Raw genomic sequence first — 23,095 nt, 5'->3', positions numbered from 1 at the left:
AAATATTTTTCATTCATTTGTGAATAAATACAAAGACAATGTGATGAAAATTATTCAAATATATGTATATATGTGAGTGTATGTCTGTGTGCATTTCTGTGTTTTGTCAGTCTGCATGTGTGTGGCGTGTGTGTGTGTGTGTGTGTGTGTATGTGTGTGTGTGTGTGTGTGTGTGTGTGTGTGTGTGTGTGTGTGTGTGTGTGTGTGTGTGTATATACATATATGTACACTTTAGTCACCTTCAGATTGTCGAAACCTCAGATCATCAAAGACCACTTTGTTGAGACAAAAATAATGAAAACTGATTTCAGCAAAAGACCAGAGCAACAAAGATCATCCCACGGTAAGTAATCTGTTGGCCGACAAGGTGAACTTTGCCCTTTTACCAACTGTAGTATGATGTCAGAGTTAGTATATTTAGCTAAGGGGGTGTGGGGAGCGTATCCCCTACCTGGGTGGGTTAGGGATGGTGCAGTTTAGGTTTTGTGACTTTTTACATGAGTTGTTACTTACCCTGGGAAGATCTTCATTGGTCCGGTCTTTCTCTGAAATGGGTTTTCTTTATTTTCGTCTTAATGATGTGATCTTGGATGATCTGGGGTTTTGACATTCTGAAGTAGACCCGTACACTTATATACTCACAACTGTATATACACACACACATATACAAATAAAAAAACAAGTGACTAATAAATAATGAAAAACAAACTCATAGCTTTCATTTTTTTCTTTTTTCTTATTTGTTTCTCAGAACTGCACTCATCATAAATCATGCAAGCATAATTACTTATTAAGCTTCTCAAATCATTCCAAGATGAGTAAAGTTCCATTTTTCCAGATAAGAAGCTGGGACATTGGTTGGGATTTAGAAACATGCCTAATACAATTGTGCCAAGTGTACAGCAAAGATGTCAAGTGGCATGACTTGGCCTAAAGATAAAGACTCCTTAATTACATGTCCTAAGCAATCAGTGCAAATTACAGGAAAAAATGTAAGATATTGCCTGCCTATTAATAGTACATCTCATGGGCCCTTGCTCTGGCATCTATTTCTTGCCAGATAAGAAGGCCAGAATGGTGCCTTCACAGGTCCCTATAATGTTGCCAGCACATTATCTGGGTGCAATATGCCAGTGGTATTAGATACCACTTTGACAAATCTGTGCTGGATTATAATGGGGACCTGATAAGATTCCCTAATATACTGCCATGCTTCCAATTCATCTGACCTTACTTTTCTTGCTGTACCACCTAGGTGCTCTGCCATCAGCAGTTCCCGTGAAAGCAATGGTTGTTTGTCAGGTTGAATTCCAGAATCCTATGGTAGCCCACTCACAGTCATGCAAGTTGATGTTCTCAGCATGTTACATTTAACATTGAGCAGCTTCAACTAGTCAGTGTGACCATTTGCAGTCCCACCATATTGTAGCACAGAAATTCATTTTATGGCACTAGTGTGGACACTAATGAGGAAAATATTTACAAAATTCATGGTGCCTAACTTTGGCAGCAGTTTTGCTCTTTTTCACCTTTGTAGGCCAAAGAAAAAAATGTATTAACTCATGACCCCTCAGGTATTTCTGATCTGCCCATACATGCTTAATCTGCTTCTCAGGTCTTCATGTGAGTGCACGTTGGTGAGCAAACCTCTTAGTATGACATTGGCAATTCCCCCATTGAAAAATATGGGATTCAGGAACATTAAGTAGATTCTGCCTCATTAGCATAAATACCATAGTAATAGCTTAGAAATGATGGAATATATTGCTCTGCATCAGCAGAGAGCTTCATCATATTATGGAAGTTTGCTAAGAAACAACAAATGGAGCACTACTGGAGTTAAGCATCCTACTAGGGGCAAGAGTATCTTGATCTAGTAATCACAAATATGGACACTTCTCACACATCTCCACCTTACCTTGTTACACCAAACCAAAAATTTCTAATGTTTTCCTTTAAAACTGGTGGTACTCCTCTGCGAATCCCTCTGGAGTTAATGACTTCTCAAACGCAATCTTTCTTCAGTTGCTTGATGATCCTTTTCCTATGAGTCCCATTGCTAAACATGTTGGCTATGCCTGTGACTTCTCCCACTTAAAAAATAAATAGTTGAATTGATGAGGTAGTCTCTATTCACACCAAATGTAATGAGAAATTTAAAGGTAAACCCTTATGATTGAATACCCACATCAATAAATTATGTAACAAGATAAAGAAATTGCCTAATTGTAATTTGAGGTCTTATTCTACCAATCTAAAGAACACATTAAGAAAAGCAGCAAGGCGCTCAAGGGAACCATAGGAAGCTCAGAGATGAGTATGAACTTAAAATAGCAATTAAAATCAAAAACAACTACAAATGTTTTTTTAAAGTCACATAGTTAAGGGAAGTACCCTAAACTTTGACCCAAAGGAAATAGCTAATATCCTAGCTGACAAATTCAGTGCAAATTCTATTCCACCCAGATTTATAGCTATTCTGTAGATTTGGAAAGTCATCTATCTGACTCATCTAATTTCTAAAGGTATCTCCACAAGATCCAAAGAAGTCACAATTCTCATTTACTTTTATTTCATCAGATCCATTATTGAATACAAAGCACCTTTTAGCATGTGTTTATCTAAACATATAGCTCAAATTGAAAACCCCCTGATATTTGCAACTAAAAAGATCAGTTGCCTGCAAAATTTTGATTATCAGGGCAGACTGACAGCCCTCTCTCTGTACTCAGTCTCTTATAGACTTCTTCATGGAGATTTATGTTTATCCTTTTCAGCCATGAAAGATCTGCCGCTCTTTGAGCCCGTATTCCTTCACATAAGGTACAGCAATGCTGCCACTATGCTGGAGCATATTATCTTGACTGACGGTCCACTGTCAATGAACGTTAAATGGGGTTAGGGGTTGCAAACTAACTTCCACCCCATTGTGTGTTGCTATAATCCATTCAGACCCATAGGCTGTTCAGTATGCAGTGATATGACAGTTAACTGAGGGCTTGTAGGTTGTATAACATGTAACAAAGTTACTACACTACTGCCTTGTGCTATACTATGATGGTAAGGGGGTGAATGTGTGAAGTATCTATTATTAAGCAGGACATATACATAGTAGATGCTATTATGACAAGGTTTTGTGCATGGCAGTATGTGTGTAGATTGTGTGTTTAATGGTGAGGTATGGGTGGGTGAAAATGAGAGTATTACTGACTTTGTTGGGGGGTTGGGAGTCTATCCTTGATGTGTTTTGTTTGCACTTTACTGCATGGATCCAAAGCATTCCTCCATGCATGCATCTGTTTGGGCTACTTGAAGTAGCAGTTGAGGATATGTTACCACAATGTCATGTGTAACACTTATCATTTTCAGTTGTGGAATACTGTGAGAGGGCATGATGTTCTAAAACAGTATATAACAGCTATGAATGAAAAATTGTGTTGTGATGTAATTTATATAGATTTAACCTCAACATTTGACAGGGTCATACACAAACCAGTGATCAATAAATTAGAACAACTAGGTACTGATGTACTCTTGATAAGATGGTTAGCTGCATGGCTTACAAAATATGACAAGGCAAGTATCATAGAGCAATTAGACAGGTGAAATTCTTGGTTACAGTCAGGGTGTCCCACAGGGCTCTGTCCTAGGCCCTTACTTGTTTAGATTGTATCTTTCAGACCTAACCTTTTCATCTGAGGTGTTCTGCAGTCTATATGCAGATGACCTGAAACTGGGTAAACTGATTACACGTGTTACAGATAAGGCTTGTCTGCAAAAGAACTTGACTAAATTGACCATTTGGGCACATGAGAATAACATGTTGATAAATACATAAAAAATAAGCAAATCAGATTTGGGAGACATAAATTGAAAGGTGAATATTTAATACAGCACACAGTGATTGAAAATGTAGATTCATTTAAGGAACTGGGCATATGGGTAGATCCAGCCTTTAGTTTTTCTAATCATATCAACCAATTGGTTAGTGATAGCTAAAGAACTATAGGTTTTATAAAAAGATTCATAAAGGTTAGGAAGTCAGAAATGATGAAGTCATTGTTTGCTAGTTACATTAGACCCAAACTTGAGTATGCAATAACAATATGGAAACCCTCTAAGAAAACAAGCATGAGTAAACTGGAAAGAGTACAGAAAAAATATACCAAGGGCATCCATGGATGTGAAAGTTTAAGTATATATGGCATTTAGAGACAACTACCTCTGTAAATGTTTGGGTTATGAAAAAGCAGTAGAGAATCATCAGACAACCTATAGGAATGAGAAGTGTACTAACTGGTTTTCTGGGAGATGCAGAGCTGGTGCGTGGAACAGACTTCCAATTTGCATTAAAGAAAGTACTAGTTTAGACATTTTTAAGAAAAGCCTGAATACTTATTATGGGAACAAGTGTTTTGATATATTGGCAGGTTAGAAGGGCATTACTGCCCATGTCTGAAATATTTGTATGTATGTATGTATGCTACCTCAGATATCTATTTTTTTTTTAGGGGGTGAGGTAGTAGTAAGCCCTACACAATTACCTACATACAGGAATATTAGTGGACACTTTTGCACCATATTCGACTATTAGGCCAATGCACTAACAGCTACAAGCAGCAACGCCATGTAATGGCATGTGTGTGTGCTCCTTGTCATTCTCCATGGTAGTTGATGATAAATACAACACGAGACTTGCATAGTACTTGATTGTTGGAGGGATACCATGATAGTAGCCCCTAAAGATTTATGGATGACTTATTTAGGGAGATACTCTGAAGTTAGTTTAGATGGTTGCTGATCTACCATTACTTACTGGGAACACAGAATAAGGGTTGTCAAGAATGATGGATAGTGGTGCTCACCGGCTACTATCTGGCCACTACTACTAGTGCTAGTCTCAACACAGTTTCATGCAGCTGGGAATCAATGTCCCTTTGTTTATTTTCTCACCAAAAGCAAAGCATAAGCACTAATCCCAAGTTAAGAGGCACTCCATATGCTTTTTGATAATTCACAGCCTCATTGCAAATGTTGCAGATATCTGCAGACTTGTTGTAGCTTTGTCCTGGTCGATGCTGTGCATAACAACCAGACTAATCAGAAATGTCCCATACTCATACCATGCACAATCAGAGGCAGTCAGGGATTAATGATCTTCTGTTCTTTTTCTCATTAGGAACAAAACACTACCACTAATCCCAAGCTAGGTCATAAAAAGCAGTTATTAGGCTTCCCTCTTCTCCTTCTATCACCAGGAGCAACACAGAAGCACTAATTGAAGACCATCTGGAATTAGATATCTGTGTGCATGTAATCAACTAGTCTTGCACAGTTGCTCAAGGGGTTTGTATTGTGGAGGTCTTAGTAAAGGGATTAACATCAGAATTTGAGATAGGGAGTTCTGTTGGAAGGTACAAAATTCACTAAGACTGACAATATGGAACACAGGAAGCTGCACACATCCAGCAAGTAGAAAATGGACATTTCAGTTGATGATAATTGAGGACAGTCAAATAGTTTGCAGCAGGAAAAAGTGGAAACTCAAGTACACAAAACTCCAAATGCCTGTTGACCATAAACATGTAAAAGGCATACAGGCATTCCTGTTGTATTCAGAAATTATCAACATGTTATAGGAAAAATAAGTAGAAAAACAGGCAGGTGGTTGATATGGTCTGTGGAGATAAAGTCACATAATGGTCAGTAGGGAACATGTGTGATACCAGCCAAGATGATCCAGAATTGTAATACACTTTCTTTCAGAAATGTGAACACAAGAAAAAATGAATATGTATCAATAATAGTTAGAGATTTTAGTCTAACTGTAGACTTTTCAAAAAAATAGTCTTTATGAAAAAAGGAGTATCCGACCCAGGCACAAGGATTTGTCCAAGAAAAACTAAACATAAAGGATTGGGATACCCCTTTTGTGATGTGTCTCACTAACCATATGAAACAATTAGAAAGACCCCAAAGATTCCTAACTAAGAAGATCATAAGCCTAAAGTTCTTGAGCTACCAAGACAGGCTGGAAGTTCTATCTCTTTATTCTGTCTCTTATAGACGTTTAACAGGAGAACTCTTTGTTGCCTACCAAACAAATAGAGGCTTGATCTTCATAGGCCTCCTGTTTCTTTTCAAGTCCAGTATATACACCAATACTAGAAACAGGGTCCTAAATCATCAGCAACAGATAAATAAAACATGGTGAGGGGGCAGTTTATTAAGAAGGTACCTCCCAAACCTATGGAATAAACCTCTTCTGCATGTTAAGCAGTGTCACTCAGTATCTTCCTTGAAACATAATCTAGATGACTGGAAGGGACAGATTTACTCTGGGATTGATTGGCATATCACCCCTGGAGAAAGGATTTGTCCCTGAAGGAGGGTACTGGCAAGGTGTGAATGATCATAAGACTTAGAGGCCATTGAATATCTAAGAGTTTATGAATTGAGTGGGTGAATGCAAAAAAGATTAAAATAAAGAAAATATCCTGTTCATATCCTCATGGAATATAAAAGTACATGCAAGTAGAACAGAAACACAACTAGAAAGACTACTAGCTGTTCAGATAAAAGAAAGAACACTGTTTGAACATGTAATCATCATAATAGTGCTCTCAAATAAATCACTAGAAAAGGGAAGGAAACAATGAAAATATGGATACTATAAGAGGAAAAATACAGAAACAAAAAATTAAGTTGAAATAAACAAAACAAAATGGAATAAACAAAAATACTCCAAAAAAGGAGAATTCTGCCTGCTATGGTGGGATGGAATTACGAGAACAATGAAGGCTTGACTAATATCAAATAAATGTAGGAAAAGGAAAAAAAAACACAAAATGTACATATGGGAAAAGAGGAGAAAGTAAAACAAACAGAGAACAACAGAGCAAGGAGACATAATAACATTATTCATCAGTCAGAAGAACTACCAATAAATACAAAGCCTGAATCAATTACACCCTTACAGGCAGAGGCAGACTAAGAATTATAGGATCATGGGAAATATAAGGCAACTGAACCTTGTGACCATTTACGTCTTGATAGCACCAGCCCTTAGACTGCACCACTTTTTTTTCAAAGCGGTCTAGGCCAGTCAAGCCATGGGTAAAACTGAATGCCCATCCAATCATCTAGTGTTCGCTTTAAGAAAGACAGCATATCACACTTCTTGATTTGTAGAATAAATCTATTCCATTGGAGGGGAAGGTACTGTGTAATGCAACTAGCTGTACACCATGTTTAACTTGCTGATGAAAATTTATATCACTGCTTCAGTTGTTTGTGGGACTGTTTGACTGGCAGAGAAACAAGAGATCCAGGACCACAGGGTAACAACTGGCATGGAAAGCATGGCATAGATCTCCCCTCAGACGTTTGTAAGGTACCGAATAAATGGAAAGTGTTTCCAGTCTTTCTGTTAGATTAGGGGTATTAAGCCAGTGATCTTTGTAGTTATGAGCCTCTTGGGTCTTTCTAGATATTTGATATCTCTAGTGTGGTACATTCAAAGGGGACATTGCATTCAGTAATTGGTCTAAATGATGCTAATTATGAGGTGACAAAGACTTCCTTTGACCTAGATGATATTCCTTTGGTAACTGGCTGTGATAATATAAGAACTTTCTATCTACTTTTGTTTCATGATTATTAAAGGAATGGGAGTTATCAACACAAGTTCTGTGGTCTTTAACAGCATTCTCATTTTGGAATCAGGCGTTGTCTGTGTTGGATGATTTGGTGGATTATTTAACAAGTGTGACAAATTTGCACTTTTACCATTTAATCTGAGCCCCTCTTAGTAGTTCAGTAAAGTGAAGATTGGAATATTTGCTCTTTCCTCACTGTAGTGCAATCATGGAGTAGGAATATATGTTTAGGAGGGGGCACCCCCCCCCCAGTAATAAGTTTGCAGTCCGGCATTTTCGCTCTGTCGAGCGTTTGCAATTTTAATCATTCGATGTTCTGATATAGACCCTATAATTCAATAAAAGTGGGTTTAAAAAAAGACACACACAGAACAATCAAATGCCTAGAGATGCAGAAATTAGAGAAAAACTTTGAAAATTTTACAAGGGATTTTACTTTGGCATTCTAAGAGGCAGACAGAGACTAGTCAAATGGATAAGCATACCCACTAAAGTAATAGGCGAACACTGTTTCATCATTTTAGAGGAGGCACTAATCTTGTAATTAAGAAATTAAAATCAAACAAAGTAGCCATACTTGAAGGATTCCAGGCAGAAATGTACAAATGGGAAGGGAAAGGTATAACAAAGGGCTACTGCAACTATACAGTAATACCCTTACATTTTGCACTATAATAACTTCCAAATCCATGGCTAGAACAGAGTTGTAACCTATAGTAAAATGGATGCATTAGATATGGCACATTTTAAATCCATTTCACTTATAAATTTGGAAACCAAAATTCTGTCAAATATTTAATGTGCTATGAAAACTTACAGACACTGGGAAGGAGGTTTTGTACAGTGCAGATACATTTAGGATATAGCAGGCATTAGCAAACATCATAGACAAATACCCTATTACAGGTAAAGATGCAATATTAGTTACATTTAGAATCAAGCTATGTAGATACAGATACTGGATTAATCTGATTAAGTAATTGCGACAATCAGAAAACAAGTTTGACCAGAAGAGAGTTCAGGAACATTGTCTAACCCCTAAATTTAGCATAGGTTCATAGGTTCATAGGTAGGTACTAGGCTATCTGCCCGAGGGCATTTATAAGCCTAGCCTCAGTGTGATGGCTTTAACTGCCCCATTGATTAATTAATTAACTGATCCTCTGTCAAGCAGAGCCAATGAAGTGATCCCAGGGGTGTATTTTCTGTTACCCATCTACTTGTCAAGGTTTTTCTTGAAGAGTGTTCTTGAGAGGCTCTGCCTGATGTAATTTGGAATTTTGTTCCAAAGCATGGGGAGTCTCTGTGACAGGAATCTATCTCTCCAGTATGTTCTATTTATTGTTGTGGCAAGGTTTAGTTCACTACACCGCGTGGCTCGCAGTGACTTGGATTTCTTTAGGTGGAGCATGTCCATCAATTCTGAGTTGGATATGGCTTTGTAAGTCAGACAGAGATTAACTCTGAGTAAGCGATATGCCACTGAGTATAGCCGGAGTTTTTTCAGTTGGGCTGCATAGGACATATGTTTGAGGCCAGCAATCCTTTTGGTGAGGTACTTTTGTGGTCTTTCCAGCTGTTGGAAGTGTCTTGTGAGGTACATCCCAAGTGGGGCATTGTACTCTATGATGTGTCTAATGAGTTACGAGTAGAAGGGCACTATAACCTCTTTATTTCAAGATGCAAACCCTTTAGTAATTAGATGGGCCATATAGAAGGATTTTCTAACTACTTTGGCAATATGATTGTCAAAGGAGAGATTACTATCTACCTGGGTCCCCAGATATCTTATTACCTCTTCTGTATTAAGCGGGCTGCCACCAATGTGGTAATTCGTGGGTGTTTTGTTTTTTCCTTTTTTTTTTTTTTTCAATAATCATTTTTTATTATTTTTCACAACCATATTACAAATTCACACATTATATACAATATATACAAAATGCTTCCATTGGTTAATTTCACATATATATCAACCTCATGTATTGATCAAAGGTACAGCACTAACAATCAAAAGGAAAATAATAAAAAAAAAAAAAAATCCAACATTAACAAATCCAAGCCAACAATCTGTCTTTTCTGTACATTTTCAATCTAATCTAAGGTTGATTTAGACTATATTCTGGTTCCCGAGAAAAAGTGGATAGTAACCTCTTAAGCCAAAATAATATTAAAAATTTGCTCCCAGATTTTTATGTTGTTGATATTTTTCTTGTGATCACTAATTAACAGTTTATGCGCTAAGATGTGTTTTATTGCCAACAATTTGAAATTTTCCCACGATGTCTGGGCTGGGTTCAACCAATTTGTGGCTATATATAATTTCATTAATAGGCAAATATTCATAATTACAATCGTTTTTGATTTATTTAGATTCTCTGGGGGAATATGAAGAATCATAAACTCCCAAGAGAGTGTTGAATTTTGGTAACCCATTTTTTGTAACTGCAATTTTAATGAATTCCACAATTTATAAATGCACTTACAACTCCAGAACATGTGAAGCAAATCTGCTGTCTGATCAAAGCAATGTGGGCATATGGGTGAATTCTTCGCATCAAATTTGTGCAAAGTGAGACGAGTATAGTATGCATTGTTAAATATCATCAGCTGCGTAAATACCAATTTCTGAAGGGATACGGACTTTAATGTTAATTTAAATGCCTCCAATATCTTATTGTCGTCTGGCAATATCAATTTCTCTCTCCAGTAACTCGATAAAAGAATATAATTATTATACTTCCTCTCTTTTATCAATTTATATGCTCTGGTTATATATTTTCTATCCTGCAACAGCGCTTCCCATAGATTACGAGAAATGATTAAATCTTCCCCTTTCATTTCAAAGTTGTTAAAATAGTTTATAACCAAGTCTTTTAGCTGTCTTACTATAATTAAATAGGAAATAGGGAGTTCTATTTCTTTTAAAATATCATGTACTGGTACTCCTAGAAAAGGATATAAATTGAGTACAGTTAACTCCATGATTAAAGGGAATTTCTTTAGATCAATCAATTGACCACCAATTGTTAAATTTGGGTTCCTATGAAACAGTTGGAAAACCATCATATATTTTAGTAAATTTAAGGAAGCGAAAAGAGTTTGAATTGCCGTTACATAACTTTTGATGTGCTCCATTAGCTTATATTTACACATTGCCCAATTATTTAAAAAGGGTAATGCTTTAGCGTTGACTCCACTTCATTTATATGCTTGCGTTAAGAGCACCCATTTGGGTGTCCATTTTCTATTATCACTATCAGTAAGGCGTCTTTAAAATCCTATTGGCCTGAATCACAAAATACTACATTTCAAAATCGGTTAATTCCAGCCCCTTATTTTTGGAGCCATCAATTTTTCATATGAAATTCTCATCTTCCTAGGTTCCCAAAGAAATCTTCCCAATCTTATATGAAGCTGTTTGAAGAATGTTTTGGTAATTCTGAGTTGTGCAGCTCTAAAAATATATAACATTCTAGGAAGAACATTCATTCTTATGATAGCTGCTCTTGCCATCATCGGTAACTTCAATCTACTCCATCTTTCAAGATCCAATGTTATTTGATCTGTAGTTGACTTTACATTGTTAATAAAAATCTCTATTTTCAGTTGAGAAGACAATTCCCAGATATTTTATCTTTTCTTCCATCAATACTTGTCCTATTAATGGTAGCATTGAAAAGGTGTGGGTGTCTTTAATGGGAATATTTTAGATTTTTAAAATTTAGCTTGTAATTGGAAATTCTCTCAAAGATTTCTATTGCAGCTAATATTTTTCAGTATCGGAAACAGGTGTGGTACAATATATGTTTAAATCATCTGCATAGGCAGCCATCCTAACCTTTATTCCATACAGTACAGGAGAATTATAAAAAACATTTTGCTTAAGGTGTAAAAAAAAAGGCTCCAAGTAAAGATTAAATAAGATGGGAGATAATGGGCAGCCTTGTCGGGTACCATTTATGATTTTTATCCTATTCGAGCATTCTTGATTTATAAATAAATTTGTGTATGCATTTCTATATAGTATCCTTAACATTGAGATAAACTCCTGCGGTATATTAAAATAAGGTAATGTATCAAATAAATAATCCAAATTAATCCTATCAAATGCTTTTTGAGCATCAATAATTAGGGCATACAAATTCAGGTTTTTATATTTCGCATAAGAGATTAAGGTATGGAGCATTAAGGTATTATCCGTGGTCTGTCTCCCATCCATAAACCCCGCCTGTTCCTCTGATATTATTGGGTTTATTACCTTTTTCAGCCTACTCGCCAGAATGGATGTCATGATTTTCATGTCCATATTCAAAAGTGATATAGGCCTGTAATTATCAGGATTTTTGGAATCACCTTTCTCTTTTAATATCAGAACTGTCCTTGAGGCATTAAAATGAGGATCATTAATTCTATTTAGAGTGATATAATTAAAAGTCTGTGACAATACACTGCTCAAAATCTCACTAAAAGATTTGTAGAATTCCGAGGTCAAACCATCTGGGCCTGGGGCTTTGTGAGGCTTCAGTTTCTTGATTGTTTCGGACACCTCCTCAACTGTAATCGGTTTGATTAAATCTCTATGAAATTCCTTGTCAATATTAGGGAAAGTGATTCTCTGTAAAAAATCTTTTCTGTCTTTATCTTGCAAGAGTTTCTGCTTCTCACCATAAATCTGATTAAAATTTTTTTCAAAGGTCTTCATGATATCTGCCTTGTCAATATATGTAGTATTGTTATAGTGTATTTCAGTAATTAATCGTGTTGATTTCATCTGGTTAATAATACGAGCTAATGCTTTCGAGGGGGTTTGAATATGATTTGCATATTTAACTAAATTTCTTTGTTCATAAAGTGACTAATTTCTATTATGAAGTAAAAATAGTTCTTTTTGACATCTTAATAGCTCAGTTTCTATCTGTTCATTATAGTTCCTCATCAAATCTTGGTCCAGTAATTGCATTTTAGTTTCTAAATCCAATTGAGTCTTCTTTTGTAATTTTTTATAATATGTAGCTTGTGTTTTGTTTTTTCCAAATGGGATGACTATGCATTTTTTGGCATTTAGCTTGAGGCCATGACTTTGACACCAGGTGTCTGTCTCAGTATGGCCCTTTTGGAGGATGTCCGTGTCAGCCAGAGAGTCAGTTATGGCTCCCAGTTTGCAGTCATCGGTGAACTTGGTTAGCCATAGTCCTCCTGTGTTTGCCTGTATGTCTGAGAAGTATATGCCAAAGAGTAGGGGTCCCAGGAACGAGCCTTGTGGGACACCACTTGTGACTGGTTTAGAGTCGGACCTGGAGCTCGCTACTCTTACCGTGTGAGTTCTGTCTGTAAGCCAGATGACAACCCATCTCATGATGTAGGGGTTTATGTTCAGGCTGGTGAGTTTTTCTGTAATACCCGAGTGAGGAATGGTGTTGAAAGCTTTGGCGAGGTCAAGGTAGGCTGTGTGAACCACCTTTCCCTCATCTATGGCCTTGGTGACTGTCTCGAAGAAGTCAACCAGGTTTAGTAGGCATGATCTGCCTTTAACAAAGCCGAACTGGGTCAGGTCAAGTGTTTGGAGGTTCCCAATGTCTTTGCTAATGAGTTCCATGATGATGCGCTCCATAGACTTGCAGACCAGGCTAGTCAGACTTATGGGGTAATAGTTACCAGGGTCAGTTGTGGCCCCTCATTTGTAGAGAGGAATAACCGTTGCTGTGCGCCATTCTATGGGCATGTAGCCTGTGGAGAGGCTGAGATTGAAAAGCATGTTTAGGTGGGGGGTTAGTTCATTCTGTAGTTCGTGCAAGACGCAGCCTGGCACACCATCTGGTCCCATTGATGCTGTGTTTTTGGCTTTTGAAAGGGCTGCTTTCACCTGTGCATCTGTGATTTTTGGGACACTACACTTTTCTGGTATTGTTGTGGGCCCTTTTGGAGGTTTGAGGGGGGTGAAGTTTGCACTGAATCTATCTGCCAAGATGTTGGCAATATCAGTAGGTTCAGTATATTTTGTGCTATTTTGCACTAGTTTAGCGCATATCTACAAGTTGCCACTTAGATTCTTAACATAACTAACGAAGGCTTTGTGGTTATCTTTTGAATCATTGGCTATTTTTCTTTCAATGTTAGCCTTGGATGATTTCATGAGGGACCTCAGTTTCTTACTGATACTGATCAGGGATGTCTTTCCTTCTTGGGATTTGCTTTTTTCTGAACTAGTTTCCTTCTTCTATTGTATAGCCTGTTTATTGCAGGTGTCCACTAAACTGGTTTCCTTCTCTTAGAGGAGTGAGTCTTGGTTTTGCTAGGGATGGCATGATCCATGCATCCTTGTAGGTGCTCATAGAGTGCATTTTTAAAGGTTTCTGCATCTTGGGCAGCATTATCCTTTAGCGTGAGGGCTGTGAAACTTACCACCTGTGTCTTAAGTAAGGTGAAGTTTGCTTTAGAAAAGTTTTTTACTGTGGTTTCCTTAGTTGGGGGTGGTGGTGTGTGGACATCCAGCGTGATTAGTTTATGGTCTGATCTCACCAGTGATGGGTTGACCTCCGCTGTGGAACACCTGTCACCCATGTTGGTGATGACCAGGTCCAATATGTTTTCACCTCTGGTAGGGGAGTTTACCAGCTGATCCAGAGCATTTGAGTTGATGAATTCCAGGAAGCACTGGGCTTGGGAATTTGTACTTGAGTAGTTTTCTCAGTGAATGGTAGGATAATTGAAATCACCCAATATCAGCGTGTTTGGTAGGACCTTCATGTTTTCCAGAGTCTCTAGAAAGGTGGAGTGGTGGTCCTTTGTCATAGAGGGTGATCTGAAGCAGGCCACTATTTGCATTGCAGATTTGCCCGATGTTAGTAGTACATGGATGATCTCAGAGGTATCATGCTGCACCACTAAACTGGAGGTGTAGGTATCCTTGATGAATATGGATACACCCCCTCCTTTTGTGTTTCGTTCCATGTTCTGTGGCCAAAATGTGTGGTATGATTTGTAGCCCTGTAGTGTTGGTGTGCTCTCTGGAGCTTTGAACCAGGTTTTAGTTGCTGCACAGATGTCGACGTTCTCAATACTGAAGAGTGCTTTGAGCGCGTGCATTTTGAGATTTAAACTCCTGGCATTGAGTAGCATAACCCTCAGTTTTTTTTAATTATGCTGTTTACAGAGGTGAGTTTGACTTTTGAGCCTTGGCTAAAAAAGGCACTATGGGGGCAGCAAGAGCCTTGGCCAGTATTTGAAAGCCTAGGGGTGACAGGTGCAAGCCATCTCTTGCGAAGCAACATGGCTTGTCAAGCATGTCATCCCAGGCTGACAGACACTGGATCCCCTTTAAATGACACCAGAAGCTTAGCCAATTGTTGAAATTGATCATTTTTTCTTTATACTGAGGTATCATTATTGGTGAGGGCAGGATGCTACTTAATGCATGTTAATTAATAGGGACATGTTCAGGTAAGGCAACATCCGCAGCTGCCCACCTCCCTGGCTTAGAAGGTCCCTTTTATCCACACATCCTGCAAGCTCTCTGTGTTTCCCTCCATTCAGCACAAGACAGTAATCTGAGTTAAACAAATATGGAATGCTCTGCCAGCAGTCGAGGAATTTTAAAAATTATTTGGAGCCAAAAACAGCAAGGTCTACAATATATCTACATTATCCATATGTCCTGTGAGCTCTCTGAGATACCCCTCCATTTAGCATGGACACTAATCTAAGTAACAGAAGTACAGAATACTCTGCCAATAGTCTGAGAATTTTAAAAATTACTGGGAGACAAAAATAACAAGGTCGACAATAGACATGCATTATTCACATGTCCTGTGAGCTCTCTGTGTTTCCCTCCATTCAGCACAGACACTGATCTAAGTAAAACAAATATGGAATGCTCTGCCAACAGTCAGAGATTTTTAAAAATTATTGGGATCCAAAGGCAGCAAAGTGTACAATACACCTGCATGTAGATATTATCTCTAATACTGGACAGCTTTACTTATTCAGCCACACTACATTCACCAACACTCATGTTAGGGCCGACAGTGCAGTTTTTGTACATCCTAGCTCAAGGAAAGAATATAAGTTTGATTTATTTGCTACATGCAATACAATGAATATTGCCTATCTGGAGACCTGCATAAAATGGCCTACTTTCTATGTAGATAAATGTAGTAGAAAACTAAAAGATTGTATAACAGAACATTGCTCCTAGATTCATAGAAATAATATATCAAATGCATTAGCCGAGCATATAGTTAAAGATGGCTATGAACATAGCTTTGTGTTCAGAGTGCTTGATAGAATTAATAAGTGCACGCACGTTTGTACATTAAGTCTTGTATATGTAGTTTTATTAAAGTTTTTAAAAGTTACAAACGTTTCTTGGTTTGAACTTGTGCTGTGGTTCGTGGGTTTACAAGGTAACACTGGCTATTGTGTCTTAGAAATTAATGGAATATATACTGAAAATAGAAAGGCCTTCACTGTTGTACTTTATAGTGCATGGCTCACAGCAACAAAATTCTACTGCTTGCATTTTAATATATGACAGCTTAGTAGAACAGAAAAAAGAAGTATTTCTTGGAGGAGCTGTCTCAAAAGTGACTAAAGAATCTTGCCAAAGGAGGCAATTATATATGTGCTGATTATGACGTGAAAGGTAGTTAGGAAAAAGAGTACATAAAGAAAGACATAGATCAAAAAGATGTTATGCTGATACAAGCTTCTATTATATATGCTCAACTGGCAGTCAGTGTAGAGGCTTAAAGCTATGAGCTGTTAGTGAGATACCCTCTGAAGTTCTGGGTTTGACTCCCCCATCTACTTTTGTTTACTGTAACTTGAGACAGTCACTTAACCAGGAAATATTTTTGAGTCTTACCTGAAACAAGATGCTAAGGACAGTATTAAAAACACTGTGAAAGAGACAGATTGAAATACTAATGAGACCATCTAAACTACAGTGGAAGAAAATATTTTTCTGAAGATTGGTCTAAAAATAATTTTAATAATACGGAGCAGACAGTATGCTATTCTAGATTCTCTAGAAGTATTCAACACAGATGATATGTAAAAAGTAAATAAAAGCTCCCAGTGGAGTGAACACCTCACAGTTAAAAAATGAAGACAAAATGCAAATAGTAAATAAAAAATCTGCGAGGTGACTATGGACTATGTTGAACACCAGATTACTCTAACTGTCCAAACAAGGATAGCAGTCCAATAATCCAAACAAGCAATCCAAGCAAAAATCTCTGCTGACCATAAGAACTGAGTAGAGATAAAACTGAATGTTTTATTAAAGCATGCTGTCGGTAAGCGCTTACCGACAGCATGCTTTAATAAAACATTCCGTTTTATCTCTACTCAGTTTTTATGGTCAGCAGAGTTTTTTGCTTGTATTGCTTGTTTGGATTATTGGACTACTACCCTCGTTTGGACAGTTAGAGTAATCTTGCGTTCAACATAGTCCGTGGTCACCTCACAGGTTTTTTATTTACTATTTACAGATGATATGTAATTGAAAAGCACATGTAAAAAAGATCTATATATATATATATATATATATATATATATATATATATATATATATATATATATATATATATACATTATTATAGATCCTTTTCTGTCTTTAATATAATGGTATGGATGACACAGTATAATGCAAATGTTTTTCTACCAACTGACACAGCAAATTTTAGTTGTCTGAAAATATAATGCAACTATTTAGCAGCTCTTAACTGGTCAAGTCTGAAATTTCCCTCAGAACAGCTGAAGCACTCATAAAGTAGGAAGAAGTTCCAAGAAAACACACTGGATTTAATTGTGTTTAACCCGCAGTAACATCAACTAGTAAGTGTTTTCACAAAGTAAAGTGAAAGAGAGTTGCAAATTGCTCCTTCTACCCCTTTTTTCTCTGTGCAGCCAGTATCCACCTCATTGGTACTCAAACTTCTCAACAAACTAAAACCCTGCTCCCTCTCCTCAGACAATCTTCCATCTGAATATCTACAAATCGTAGCCGAAGCTACAGCATACCCAGTCAGTATACTCATTATTCGGTCCATCTCAGAATCTTATGTTCCCCAATTTTGGAAAAATCCCATCATTACTCGACTAAATAAAGGTGGAATTACCCATGATCTCTCTAATTATCATCCTATTTCTATACTCTCTCCATTATCAAAAATTTTAGAAAAATGCATACATACCCAACTTCTAAAACATCTCTCCAATAATAATCGCCTTGCACGAACCCTGCATGGATTTCATCCAGCACTATTACAGCCCTACCCTCTTTCACTGATACTGTTAATAAAGACCTAGATGCAGGCCTATTTACCTCAGTCAACTTATTAGACCTATTCAAGGCTTTCAACACTGTGTCACACTCTAAACTGTTGCAACAATTAGAAAATCTAGGCTGTTCCACAAATTCCCTAACATGGTTCTCATGCTAACTAATAGAAAACAGTCTGTTAGGTGGCCAAACAAATACTCCAAATACCTGCCCAATAAAACAGGAGTCCCACAAGGATATATTTTGGGGCCACTCCTTTTCAATATACAGTATTCATTAATAATCTTTACGAAGCATGCCAACATAGCATACTCATTCAATATGCCGATGATTCAACCATCATCTCCTCTTCAACCAATCTCTCCAATCTCCAAAAAATTACTCAGAATGCCTTTACATCTAGTGAGACCTGGCTAAGTGATGCACAGCTATTACTGAATCCCAAGAAATCCAAACTCCTGCTTTTCTCAACAAAATCAACTATTCAAATTTCCAAGTTTTCTTATAAAACAACACAAAAATTGAAATAGTGAAGACAGAAAAACTATTAAGAATAACTAATTTGAGCAGCATATTCTTAATACAATAAAAAAAACTCACTTCAAGCCACACACTCTATATGGATAACGCAACTAAATTGAAACTTGCTAACACTCTGTTTATCCCTTCCCTCTTCTACAGAATTCCCATTTTTGCTAACCTCCACACATCCCTCTCCAACAAACTTCAGTCCTGCTATAACAAAATATCTAAATTTTCCACAGGGATGACTAACCGCTCACACCATTGCCAAGCCATCTCTGAACTGAAATGGCTTGAATTCCCCCACTACCTACATTACACCCAACTAACTCTTGCTCATAAACTAATATTCAAACCTAACAACTGCCCAGCCCTCTGTTCTATCCTACAGTCATACATCTCAACCTGTAACCTACAGTCTACTATTAAGCATCAATTAAGTGTAACCAAACCTAACAAAAGAGCTGGTCAAAGCTTATACTCTCACAGCATTGCTAAACTTTGGAATGCTCTGCCTTCCCACATCACTCAACTAGATTCTTAAAAATATTTTAAAGCTGCAATAAAAGACCACTATCTCAATAATCCAATCTGGTCCTGCCTAATTATGTCTATACCACCATAAACATTATACCAAACTCTTCAAATCTCTATCCCCCTCATCCATTGTAAAACTCAATATTACAGAATTTAATTTTGACTTTTGTATTATTGTATTTTGAATTTCGATTTGTTTTGTATTTGAATTTTGTATTATTGTATTTAAACTTGTTGATATTTTTAAGCTCTCTGTAAACACTCAATGTATTTTTACCCTCTGTATCATACTTTATGTGGAGCTTTTCTCCCCGGGCCTCCACTGAAAATGGGTCTTTTACCCAGTGGACTTTCCCATCAACAAAATGTCAATAAATAAATAAGCAACAAATAAATAAAATCATTCACCTAAATATTGTGGGCAAGGTCTGCCTAAAGAAATAAAAAAAATACATACAAAGTCATTACTAGTTGACATGGATAATTGTAATTGTTCAAACTATAATGTACCAGTTTAAGAGATCCTAACTAGTCAAATCTGAACTTTCCTTCAGAGCAGCAGAAACACAAAGTAGTTAAAAAAGAATTTCCTAGAACACACACTGATAATTTAATTAGGTTTAACCCACAATAATGTCAAGTGTTAAGTGATCTCACAAAATAAAGTGAAAACATCTGAAAAATCAGTCACCCAATTAATGTGAGATAGAGCTGGTCAGAGAAAAATAATTTCAGTTAACCAAAATGATAAGTGCCAACTATTAACACATTTGTGTCTACTTGTCTAGTTAGCTCTAGATCACACTGTTTGGGTGTGATATTTCAATGTTGCCCTCCACTTTATTTTGTGAGAGCATTTTTGCAGGTTAAATCCAGTCAAATTATTAGTGTATACTCTTGGAATCTGTCTTTATTCTTTTTTTTTTTTTGGGGGGGGGGGGTTAACTTTTGAGTTTATTAGAACTGTTAAATTGATAAATTATATTTTCAAAATTAACTAAAATTTGCCATGCATACACCTTTTCTGAGGTATAGATTTTAAAAAGTACTGTTTATACATCTGATATTTTGTTTTAGTTAAGCTACTAGGCAACTCAATGCAAATGATGTGGCTTTTCTTATGTATTTATATTTTACAATACTTCAATTTAGAAATCCCTGTACACATCAACAATCATTAGGCAGTCGAGTCTATTTCTGAATTTACTTTTACTATTTCTAGTAATAGCTAAAGTACAATTACAGTCATGGAAACTTGATGCTTATGAACTGGGGGACCTGTTTAAAGTGACTTAAATGAATGTAACATTTGTGGAGCTTATATTAAAACATTAGAGTCAGGCTTTACTGCAGCTTGTAAAACTTAGACAGCATGTCTAACTAACTCATGCAATAATGGGACAACTGTCAGATCTGTAATAGAATATGTGATAGCTTAGCAGGAAGGTAATAGAGATTGAATGCATAGTAAATAATAAACTAAATCACAGTGCCATCAAATACACTGATATGACTCTTACAAAATTAAAGCATTAAAGGCCCTTACAACTTTCATACAAATAAAACATCAGATAGAGAGAAAAGGAAATAGAAAATAGGTGAATTAGAAAAAGAAAAGAAATTCAGATCATGTAAAGGAGAGAGAAAAGCTGTAATATGACAAACTACAATAATAACATATTACTAATAAAACTGAGGTAAGTGATAGTGACACCTCTCATGTCATCCAAGTAACCATTTAAACTGTATTACCATTACCTACAGATGTGATGAATGCTCAGTTAGAACACTATAAAACAGCAATGGCACCCCTTCAAAAACTGTACATCACATGAACAATGATGAGGAAATGATATGCTCTGAAAAATAACAAACATCTGGAAGTTCAGAACTGAAGATATTAATGATCTTTGTATAAAAAAGACATATTATGGAAGAGCAGACAGAAGGTACCACAGCCACTCTTCTTTTATCCTGAAGTCAAAATTCTTCCAAACAGCAACTAGAGGCAAGTAAGAGCTAATAGCATTAACAATACTGCAGAACATTACAATACAGCCAAAAATAATAAATTGAAAAGACCAGCAGTTGGAGGGGGGGGGTTATGGCGAAATAATCAACTACCTTGACATGTCATAATCCACATTGTATACAAAGTAATATTAAAATATTTGATAATTTTGAGGTTAGACACTCCCCTCAAAATTCAATGAATCATAACAACATTTTTAAGTTAAAGTAATAGGCAAAACAGAATAATAATTGTGAAACTATTGATACATACTTTTCTTGTTGACTCTACGATCAAGCTAAAAGTAAAAAAAAAAACAAAAAACACAAAAAAAAATGTGTAACAATGTTAAATACACTGTCACTGTTTTTACCTTATCAAATATAAAACTTACTCAAATTACCAGCCCAACTATTAAGCTTATTAAGATTAAACCAAAATATAAACAAATTATAATACTCTATGGTACCAATGACTTACATGTTACCACTTTAAACCATATAAAACACATTATACTGGAGATCCTTGAACACTTTGAATCAGCTATAATAGATATAAAACTCAATGAAATCATACCATTGCCTCACTGGCATGACTACTGCATACCAAAGCAAATATCATTCATTCTTGGTTGCGGCAGCTCTGTGCATTTTATAGTATTAAACCTCTCAAATATTGGGAGCATTTTATTTTAATGATGGCATGTTCTCATGTGACAAACTACGAGTCATTATGATCTACTGGAAAATGTATGATTATCTGAAGTGTTTTTAAGACAAATGAAAGAATAATGATGTTATAAAATATTATTGCTATAATGCATGGAGTTTGGAAAATAAACATTAGGAATTAATAAGGTTTATTGAGGTAGAACATAAACTGATCGGTGAGTCAGAATCATGGAACTTAAGAGGTCTGAGGTTTCCTAAAATGTACTGAATATGAATGTTTAAGGGAATACTGCAGGGGTAGATGGGTAATTTTATTGGTTCACAATTTGTTAAAGTCTAATTTGGTTATGTATGATAATGCTGCTGAAAGTATAGAGGCTGACATACATGGCTGTCTGAAAAATGACAAACTGAAGGTAACTTTTAGTTATAGAAGACTTAGTGTAGTTATAACTCACTCTGAATATCTATCAAAACTTGACAATAATTTAGATTTCAGAAATATCTTACTGAGGGATTTTAGCTACCTACAAACAAACTGAAATAACGTAATAGCAACTAATTACTGTGATAAAGAATTTATTGATATTTTAGCCTCTCATAGTTTGCTTTGGCTAGTGAATGATAAAACGAAGAACAATCTTTTATATATTATAGTAATGATGTTCTTGCTTTAATCCATAATCTTACAGTCAAACAACCTCTTGGCACAGCAGACCATAATTAATAACAAAAAAAAACAAAAAAAAAACTGGAGGACCTGTTTAAAATATGACTTAAAGGAATGGAACATTCATTGCATATTACTGCAGTCTTAATAACAATAGGTTAAAATTCAGCAGTGATAAATTAGCAGTACTTTCAGTTGTCACTGGTAATTCTGATAGGCAATCTGTACATTTATACTGTGAATCACAATATGATTACACATCTCTAGAAGAGTTATTAATTGATAGCACAGTGAAGACTGTCTCTTTTAAAACTTCAATAATATTAATAGCAAAATATCCGTTTGGTGGAATTATTAGATTATATAAGGAAAAGAAAAAAAAAACTTGAAATAGTTCAAACAAAATTCACCAAAAATACAGTCTGTAAAATAATTTTGTTACCAAAATAGATATACAATCTTTGCACTGTACATCTTCAATATAGCTATATGAGGGAAACTGCGCTTGGCATTCAGATTATATCATGATGCAACTTGACAGGCAACTTTTGATATAAATGCACATAATGATATATTGACCCACTGACATACTACCTTACATTTCTGTTTGCAATTACATAAAATGAACATGCAGATGCTTATCTATAACTCAGATATTTACACACTAGAATAAATTACCTGACACCTTAAGAAGATCTGAAAGTTTGACAGATGGGTTGGTGACACAGCAGATGATTCAAG

Source organism: Protopterus annectens, chromosome 6.part0 (assembly GCF_019279795.1).
Source record: "Protopterus annectens isolate FY-2018-M chromosome 6.part0, PAN1.0, whole genome shotgun sequence".
Lineage (NCBI taxonomy): Eukaryota > Metazoa > Chordata > Ceratodontiformes > Protopteridae > Protopterus > Protopterus annectens.
This window is presented reverse-complemented; position numbering follows the sequence as displayed.